General features: G+C 41.6%; 1 non-coding gene across 1 annotated transcript; it reads right to left on the bottom strand.

Moving 5' to 3' along the window:
* Nucleotides 1-8,976: 8,976 nt before the first annotated feature.
* Nucleotides 8,977-9,108, bottom strand: LOC136133374 (small nucleolar RNA SNORA70). The gene has a single exon (XR_010656518.1). It is a non-coding gene; the product is annotated as a small nucleolar RNA SNORA70 (small nucleolar RNA).
* Nucleotides 9,109-9,821: the final 713 nt, after the last annotated feature.

The raw sequence follows: 9,821 nt of genomic DNA, 5'->3' as shown, positions 1-9,821 counted from the left end.
TCTCAAAGACCCCACCTTCAAATACCACCATGTTGGGCCTTAGGATTTAACACGTGAGCCTGGGAGACACAAACATTCAGCTTATAGCAGGAGCTTCAACTGGTCAAAAGATGACTGAGAAAAGTATAGTAAAAGGACTGTCTTTTGAGAATTTGGCAAATGAATATGTTTAACTGTAGAACGAAGACTAAAACAAATGTAGGGTCTAGGGTAAAGATGGTATATAAATGTTATACACCTTAAAAATGTAGAAATAATAAAAGAAACATGTTTTGGGAGGGGAAGGAGGAAACACGTGGAAGGTAGGGTGACTTTACTAATTGCCTCATTTATACCTGACTTCCAAATATACTGGTTAAAATAGACAAATCAAGTAATAGAAGTATAAATATTTACCACTATAAATGTAAACATTAAAAAATATATTATTGACTCAAATCAGGTGAGTTGGGTAGGAAGAAGTATATAAATTTTATCGTTGCTTACGGTGAAGCATTAACAGATCCTGTCAAAGGAAGCAGATATGGGGCTAAGTAAGGTCTAATCATAGAGGCAAACAACTATATTAGAAGCTATCCTAATGAGAGGTTATTTACAAAGGCAGAGGGAAAGTAACACTACCGCTCTTCACAGATGAGGATTACGTTCTCTGCTGCCTTCCACAGCAAGTGCTGTTTCCGAGTCTTGAGAATTCCCTGTGTTATGCAGGACCGATTGGCAAACATCAGGCAGTACTGCCCTTTTCACTCTTAGTTGAGAGCAGTGCTTCTCAAATTGTGTTGAATGTCCAGGTTCCTTCTTTATTTCCTTTCCGTTGCAAACCAGTTAGAAAAATGAAATGAAAACAAACCAAAACAAAGACATGCAAAATATAACCTTTAACGATTTACTGTTAAAGTCAACAGACTTAAAAATACATTAAATAAACATTATCTGAACAAACATAGAGAAAAAGAATGACACACTGTATAGGCCGTTCATAGAAAGTATGCATAGGAACTTCCCTGGGTTGAGAATCTGCCTGCCAATGCAGGGGACACGGGTTCGAGCCCTGGTCAAGGAAGACCCCACATGCCGTGGATCAACAAAGCCCGTGCACCACGACTGTTGAGCCTGGGCTCTAGAGCCCGTGAGCCACAACTACTGAAGCCCATGTGCCTAGAGTCCATGCTCCGCAACAATGAGAAGTACGTGCACCGCATGGAAGAGTAGCCCCTGCTCACTACAACTAGAGAAAGCCTGCAAGCAGCAACGAAGACCCAACGCGGCCAAAAATAAATAAATAAAAATAAATAAATCTATAAAAATTATTAAAAAAAAGAAAGTATGCATAAAAGTGGTTAATATAGAGAATTATTTTTGCAACAAACTATATTTTCCAAAGATGGCTGCCATGATATCTCCAATCCGTATGTTCTTTTATAATGTGACCTTGATGCTCATTCCACTGAGTGGTGGGGTCTACGTCCCCTTCCCTTGAACCTGGGTGGACCTTTGCGACCGCCTTGACCAATGGACTGTGGCAGAGGTGACACTGCGGGCCTTATAATTATAGCTTTGAAAAGGCCGTGTAGCGTCTCCCTGGTTTTCTTGGGACAGTAGCCCTTGCATTTGATCCATCGTTCTTGAGTAAACTCAAGCAGTCTGTGGATGGGTCCATGTAAACAAGAACTGAGGCCTCCGGCCCACAGTCCAGTTGACTCCCAGCCAGTAGCTGACGCCAACTTGACAGCCATGTGAATAAGCCATTTTCAAAGTGCATCCTCCGTCCCCCAGTGACAATGCATGGAGCCCTATCCGTATGGCAGATTCAAGAGCAAAAGAAATGGTTGCCGTTGTTTTGAATCACTGAGTTGTGGAGTTATAACTGGTGACAGAAGTAACAGAACTGAAACACTATTACACTGGCAGCTTTCTATTAGCTTGCTTTGATAACAAAATTGAGTGAAACAGCAGTGACTCACATTACATGCCTATAATCACACTAGGTAGCATTTTTATCGTGAGAAATGAGCTTTCTTCTTTCTTGTTAACTTATCTAATGTATTATAGGTTGAGTTACCAACAATGCAGCTCATAAGGGATAATGTTTACCAAAGCTATTTGAAGGTTTTAATACATGCTGCATTAATAAGCTAGATACTAAAGGGCAAATGTTGTAGATTCCGTTTATACGAGATACTTAGAATAGGCAAATTCACAGAGAAAGAAAATAGAATAGTGGTTATTAGGGGCTGGAGGGAGGAGAGAATGGGGAGTTATTATTAATGGGCAGAGAGTCTGTCTGGGTGGAAAGTTCTGGAAACAGTGTTGATGGTTCTGCAACATTGTGAATGTACTTAATGCCACTGAATTGTACACCTAAAAATACCAAAAAATGGTAAATTTTATGTTATGTATATTTTACCACAATAAAAAAACGCTCACTTCATAAAACTTAGAAAATAAAGAAAAAATGTTTAATTAGTAATTCTACAACTCAGAGAGAGTTGTTCTTAGCTCTAGACTTTCCTCAAGACGCCTTCTTGGGATGACCTCACAATACGTGGCAGGGTTATTAAGATAATTTTTTTCTATTTTCTCTTCCCTTGTTCGAAGATAGAGGGCTTTCTTTGTATTTTGTAAACAGGCAAAACATAATCTCCTGTACAATATTTTCCTTTCTTCTGGCTCCCCCTACCAACAAATCCTAATCTCTCATGTCACTAAAGAGATTAAGCGAAATACCTTTGAGAGCAACGGGAGAAAAAGGAGATTTTGCAGGCTACTGGCAGGAACGGGGACAGATTTTTCACCTCACATCTGAGGGTTGGAGTGAAAGGCTCCCCCCAGTGGCCAAACTTCAAACAGGGCGTGGCACTAAGATTTTCAGCTTCAGCGAAGATTCTCTCCTGCGTCACTGGTGCGGAAGGGGATAGCAGAGGGACGTCTATGGACTTGAATAAAAATGTCAGCAACACTGTTGGACTGGGGATTTATCTCCTGTTCTGAGCACTATGTAAGCCTTTTGGACTTTAGTACAAGCCTTGGAGGAAGAGGTCTCATAAAGACTAACAGTGATTTTCCTGACAGCACAGCAGATTTAGGTTTGATTTAATGATAATGTAGAAATATGATATTTTAGTCTACTGGAGTTTGTGAACGGAAATTTAGACTCGCCATTAGCGAGTTCCCATAATTTCAACATCCCCTAAAGTAACAGAAAAAATTGTTAACGTGTTTTCTCTACTTTGTAGCCAAACCTATAGCAGAAGGAATCTGTGAGAACTAATGTTCTGCCTCTTAGAGGAAAGGGGTGTGTGTGTGTGTGTGTGTGTGTGTGTGTACTTTTATTTAGATTCTAGACATATTGCCTTGGAGATTAACGGCTGTTGAGAGAGCAGACAGCCGTACTGATTGGCCAGGGCTGTGCCCACAATATACCCGTTGTTAACCATTTTTATCATCGCCCTTCCCACTTTCATGTGGCTGCTACCAGTTTCTTCCATTTTCAGTTTTAAAGTTTTTATTTCATAACCTAGAGTTCCTTTGATACTTTGTAATCACTTTTTAATATGGAATGTTTAAAGGCTTCTATAAAATTGTCAGTGGATTCTTAAAGGAATTATTTACGGCCTAAGACATCATACGTTGCAACATTAAAAGGCTTTCGTGTACTTAATTGCAACGTATGATGTCTTAGGCCGTAAATAATTCTTTTAAGAATCCACTGACAATTTTATAGAAGTCTTTGGGAAAATAGGATATAAGTCTTAAGAGTTTTGGCAACTTTCCAAGATACAACTATTCCCATATCAAGAATACCTACATTCAAATGCTTAATCATTTCAGCCAGAATGGTGATCACTTGTATACAATAAGCACGGTTCCATGACCTTGTTCATAGATAATTCGTGGGTCTGTGTTAAGTGCTTGGGAAATATCAAGATCAGTCAGTGATGGATTCTACCACTACATGTTTTTAAAGTTGGCTCTTAAATTTCATCTCCTCCAGAAATGACCTTTAATCCTTCCATCCTAGTTACTTACTTAGTCACATTTGCTTTTTGTGGGGCTGTGAATGTGTGTATGTGCAATTTCAAAGTAAGTTGCAGACATCATGGGACTCTTGTCTCTCATCCCTGTATGTCCATAATTCAGGACGTATCACCTGAAAATAAGGGCCCCAGAAACACCCACAATAACCACAATACCATTATCACACCCAAGACAATAGCAATTCCATATTATCTGATATCTAGTTTGTATTCATATTTCTTCAATTATATCCAAATTGTTTTTTTACAGCTGTTTTTTCAGGTTCTCATATTGCATTAAGTTATTGGGTTATGTGTCTTCAGTTTCTTTTAATCCAGGAAAAGTCCTTCAACCTTTTAATCTTATTTATTTTTTGTTTAACGACATTGACTTTTTGGAGAGACCAGGCCAGTTGTCTAGCAGATGTTCCACATTCTCTTTGGACTGATTGGTTCCTCATGATGTTATTTATTTCCCTCTCCCCTGAATTTTCTGTAACCAGCAGTTAGGTCTCTGGTTTGACTGGATTCCGATTACATATTTTTGGTAGGAACACTTCCTAAGTGTATTTGGTATTGCATCCCACCAGGCAGTGCAGTCAGGTTGCCCACACTCAATTTGATTTCTTGGGTAAGGTGCTGACAACCGTATATCTCCTGGTAAAGATCATGTTCCCCTCTGCAATGAGCAAGTACTCTGGGAGGGACACTTGGAAATGTTGGTAGATTGCCACCACCAACCCCTCCCATTCCTATTTGCAATTCCTCTACCCCCGACAAGAGGTAGAATCTATTTCTCATCCCTTGAAGCTGGATTGGCCTTGTAACTTGGTTTGACAAATATAATGTGATAGAAGAGGTATTTCTTTATTTCTGGTCCTAGGCTTTAAGAGGCCTTGAAGCTCCTTTTGCCCTCTCGGGATTAAGCCACCAAGTAAAGGAACTCAGGGTGGACTCTGAATGATGAGGGACCACATGAAGGGGAGAGGCCCAGCCAGCCCAGCTGGAGGCACCAGACGTGAGTGGAGCCATCTGGATCCCTGCGCCCTGGTCAAGCCGCCCCCGCCAAACACCACATGCAGCAGAGGCAAGCCCTCTTCAGGGAGCTCTGCTAAACTGCAGTCATGAGAAATAAGACGGTGTTTTAAGGCACTGTGATTTTGAATGATTTGTCTTATAGGAAACAGATCTCATGTAAATATTCTTTCATTCAATAGTTTTAGCATCATCGATGATCCTTGCCTGGATCGACTATGTCATTGGGGTTGCCAGAGGCTAGTTTAAAATCTGTGATTCTCTGTACATTCATTAGCTGGCTTGTTTTATTGAGAGAGTGAGTGAGCAGGGGGAGAGGGGAGAACGCCAGCTTTCCCTCATTGACTAGGTATAAACTAACTGTACTGTGCTTTCTGAAATGAGGGTAAATGCTCACTCTTTCCCATTAGCTATTAGTTTCAGAATAAAAAGTTCATGTAATATTTACCTCCAAGGATGATAAATCACGTTCTCTCCAATTCTTTTCCTCTGGTCTCTTCTTTAGATGTCTCTCCTCCATAGCCACATGGCACCCTATGTATCGCTCTGTCACTGAACTCCAAGTGTTGCAGTGTATTCACCTGTCTACCCTGTTAACTGGACTGGAAGTTTCATTTTTTTTCTTTTCTGGCTACGCCATGTGGCATGTGGGATCTTAGTTCCCCGACCGGGGATCGAACCCAGGCCTCCTGAAGTGGAAGCAGGGAGTCCTAACCACTGGACTGCCAGGGAATTCCCTGGACTGTAAGTTTCTTGAGAGCAGGAACATTGGAGGCTCAGACTCAAGTACACACAAAGTTCTCAGTGAAACTAGATTTCTGCCGTACTTCTACTTTGTTTTTTCTTCATGCATGTATCTTGCATAATTTAGATAATAATTTATAATTTTTTTATCCTGCAACTGTTTTTGTCTTGGTTATCTAGATTTATTGACCTTAGATATGATTCTGTTTCCTCTTTGATTCATGAGCCCTTAGATCACTTACATTAACCCTTCTCTTCTCCCTCCCAATTTTTGATAGTAAATATCACCATTTAGAATTTTTTATTGGTTACATTTGAAACTTTTAATATTTTAAAACCATTATTTCTTCATCAATTTTTGAAACCTTGCATTACTACCCATTTTTAAAGATTAAGCTTATATAATGTCTGCATCCTTTTTTTAAAAAGGATTTAAGATATGGGGATATATGTATAGCTGATTCACTCTGTTATAAAGCAGAAAGTAATACACCATTGCAAAGCAATTATACTCCAATAAAGATGTTAAAAAAAAGGATTTAACTTTTCTTTTTTTAAAATATTTTATTTTATATTATTTTCTTGGCCGCCCCACGCAGCTTGTGGGATCTTAGCTCCCCACCACGGATTGAACCCGGGCCCTCAGCAGTGAAAGTGCGGAGTCCTAACCAGTGGATCACCAGGGAATTCCTGTCTCTATCCTTTTTAACACACCTCTTTGAATACCCAACGATCTCAGATGTATCTTAATGAAATATTAGGCAAACAGAAGAACATAAGTATGTAGGCCCTGATACTCTCTAAAACTCACTTTTCTGCGCTGTCCATCCTGAGGAGTTAAATGGGTCCCTGGTAGATGACACCACACAGCATCTTCCATGTTCTGAATAGTGGCACGAATTGGTGGGATTTCTCCTAGGTCTGTAAATACTGCTTTACTGCTTTTTCAGGAGGGGGGCGTTCCAGGGGCCCTTCTTTTCCCATTAACCTTCACTCCTGGGGCCGGGGAACTGCTGCGGTGAGGATACTTGTGCAGAGTTCCACTGGGCCTGCTGTGGTGCAGACTCCAGTCAAAACTCCACCCCACTTATCACTTGCCTCCCATAGATGCTCTCTTGAATAGTGGACCACAATGACTTTCTGATTCTCTGGTAAAGAATATTAGCTCAGGGACTTCCCTGGCGGTCCAGTGGTTAAGACTCCGTGCTTCCAATGCAGGGGGCATGGGTTCAATCCCTGGTCGGGGAAGATTCCACATGCCTAATAGTTCAGAGCCAGTGTTCAATAATCTTGTGAGTATTCCCTTTCTTTATTTCACGGTAGCCTTAAGCAGCATCAGACCCTTTGGGGAAAGCTGAAGGGAAGCTCCCAGTGCACCTGAGATGTTCCTGTAGGATCCTTCCTCAACAATACAGAGTCTCCACTTCTTTCAAGTGGTGTAGAGTCTATGACCGGATTGTGGTCTGGAAATTGAGTGGGGTGCTCCATCATGATGGGAAGACCTCTGCTTACGAGCTTTTTGGTTATACCAACACAGCAGCCCTTAGTGAAGATCCTAAGGACCCTGCCACCCTTGAATCACTGGTCAAGATCTCTGCAGGAAAGACCACCCTGATTATCACGCCAGCCCTGCAGCCTCATGTGGTGACCAAGTCCACCCGGCTTGTGCTGGCTAATTGCCACTGCTTGGCTTCTGCAACCAAAAGATCGTTTCCAGCTCCAATGAAATCAAGGACCCAAAAAACCACTCTGAAATGCCTTCCTTTCATCTATCAGTGCCTTGGTCAAGGGGCTGGGTTCTGGGTCTTCTCCAGGAACTTGTGGCTTTGTGAGTGATTCTCACGTGATATATCCACTCCAGCATTTCTCCTCCTAGATACTGGGTTCTTTCTTTCACATCATCTTAACTGGAGTTCAGAGTGGTCGACTGTCAAGTTCAGTTTCTTCAACCAGTAAAGCAAACAATTAAAATCACTCTTGGCTGCTCAAATGAAAATTCTAAATTCAGAATCTGTGTTGACTGAACCCATACTGATAGATTCAATCATATCTGAAATCAGACTCTTTTCTTGGCTGATCACCGACATAATCCATTCCCACACATAGTTCTCGAGATACTGCCTGATACTCAGAATCCTCCAAGCTCTCACCAATATACATATTTCGATAGTATGGATCCTACTCTACTGAATTTCCTTACGTTCACATAAAATAATCTTGGTGAACCTGTGAATTCCACTGATATAATTTGGCAACCTGCAGGATCAAATACTGAGTTTTGCTTTTGATTACTTTAGTACTCTGAATACAAATGTTTCTTTTAGCACAGTCACGGAGGATCCCTGGGTTTCCAATTAGCAGTCCTTGAAGTTCTCATGCCTTCATTTTGTTGTACAGCAGCTGCAAAGTAGTTCCCCAATGTCTTGTCCTCACCGGACACTTCATTCCATGAGACCGTAGACAATGACGTAATTAGCCGTTTCACCATCCAGTCAGATGCTATCGATGCTGCTGCGATCCTGTTTTTAACGTCCTGCCATCTTGGTGGTGCTCAAGATTGAAGGACCTGGGTGGCAGCACCTGATAAACCAAGGCTAGTCAAGGGCCCACATGACGTCTGCCACCTAATGAAGAAAAGTAGGATCTCCCCACTTTGGTTCCTATAGCAGGAAGCCAGGGCCAGTCCCAAAACCAGGTAGGTGATTTAGGTGAATATTCCTCCAAAGAACATTTGTTTGATGAATATCTTTTCTGTTCTTCTTGACAGGGAAATAGGATTTACCGGCGGGCAGGAGTAAGGAGGGCATGGCGCCAAGGCGCTCAGGAGCGCAGGGCCCGCCATGTGTCCAGGGTCACGACTAGGGCTGTGTTCGACCCCACAGTCTTCCAGGGTCATGAGCTGCTTTTCGGCCACCATGTTTTCAAATTCATCCACATGAACCTTAGTATATCCCCGCTTCTTGGAGATCTGGATCTTCTGGTGGCCAGGGAACTTGAACTTGGCCCTGTGGAGGGCCTCAATCACATGCTCCTTGTTCTGCAGCTTGGTGCGGACGCACATTATGACTTGGCCAACGTGGACCCTGGCCCCTGTGCCCTCGGGCTTTCCAAAGGCCCTGTGCATACTTGTCTGCAGCCTAGATTGGGGACGGCACGCTAGTCATGAATATCGACTGGAAAGGGCTGTCTTCAAGGTACCTTAGGGTAACCTGTACAGGCAACAGGCTGCACACACTACCGAGGAGGCTGTTTGCAGCTACTGCACACTGGGCGCCCATGGGGAAAAGAGCACAGTTGGCTGAACTGGCTGCAAATGCTGTCCTTTTTTCTTCTCTCTTTCTCTTCTTAAAGCCTCTTCTGTTATTTCATAGAGTTCCAGAGGAGACAAATTCCTGTGATCAGCTGTCAAGCTGACTGCAATTCTTACCTAAAAACTTTTACTTTAACTTTTGGAAATTAAAGTATTTAAAGATATAAACAAAGAAAAAAATAAGTATCCATATTTCTATCATGCAGATTTAGCCACTGTTAATTTCTTGATGTCTTCATTCCTAATTTTCTTCTCTTTTAAAAGAAATAAAAATTGCAGGGTAACAGGGAGAGAGGCAAAAACTATACATGCTCATTGTAAAGTATTCAGACTTAGAAAAAAATACAAAGACTCATTCACTCAAATATTTATTGAGCGCCCATGAGGCACCAATACTGTTCCAGACACTGAAGGTACAGGCGACAATAAAACAGACAAGAAAATCCCAGCTTTCATGGAATATACGTTAGGAGGAAAAATTACAAATAAGAAAAGTAGTAAATTATATAGTATGTTGGACGATGATAAGTGCTACAGAGAAAAATAAAGCAGGGATTGGGGTATAAGGAGAGTCAGGACGAATTGTCATTTTAAGTAGGATGACCAGGGAAGGTCTCAGTGGAATCTGAAAATAAAGGACCTGAAAGAGGTGAAGAAAGGAAAAAAGTCAAGCCGAATCTCACTACCCATAAATAACATAATGAACGTAGGGTGAA

The sequence above is a fragment of the Phocoena phocoena genome, chromosome 13, assembly GCF_963924675.1.
Source record: "Phocoena phocoena chromosome 13, mPhoPho1.1, whole genome shotgun sequence".
NCBI classification, from domain to species: domain Eukaryota; kingdom Metazoa; phylum Chordata; class Mammalia; order Artiodactyla; family Phocoenidae; genus Phocoena; species Phocoena phocoena.
The sequence above is the reverse complement of the archived record's forward strand: the minus strand, read 5'-3'. Positions and strand labels throughout refer to the sequence as shown.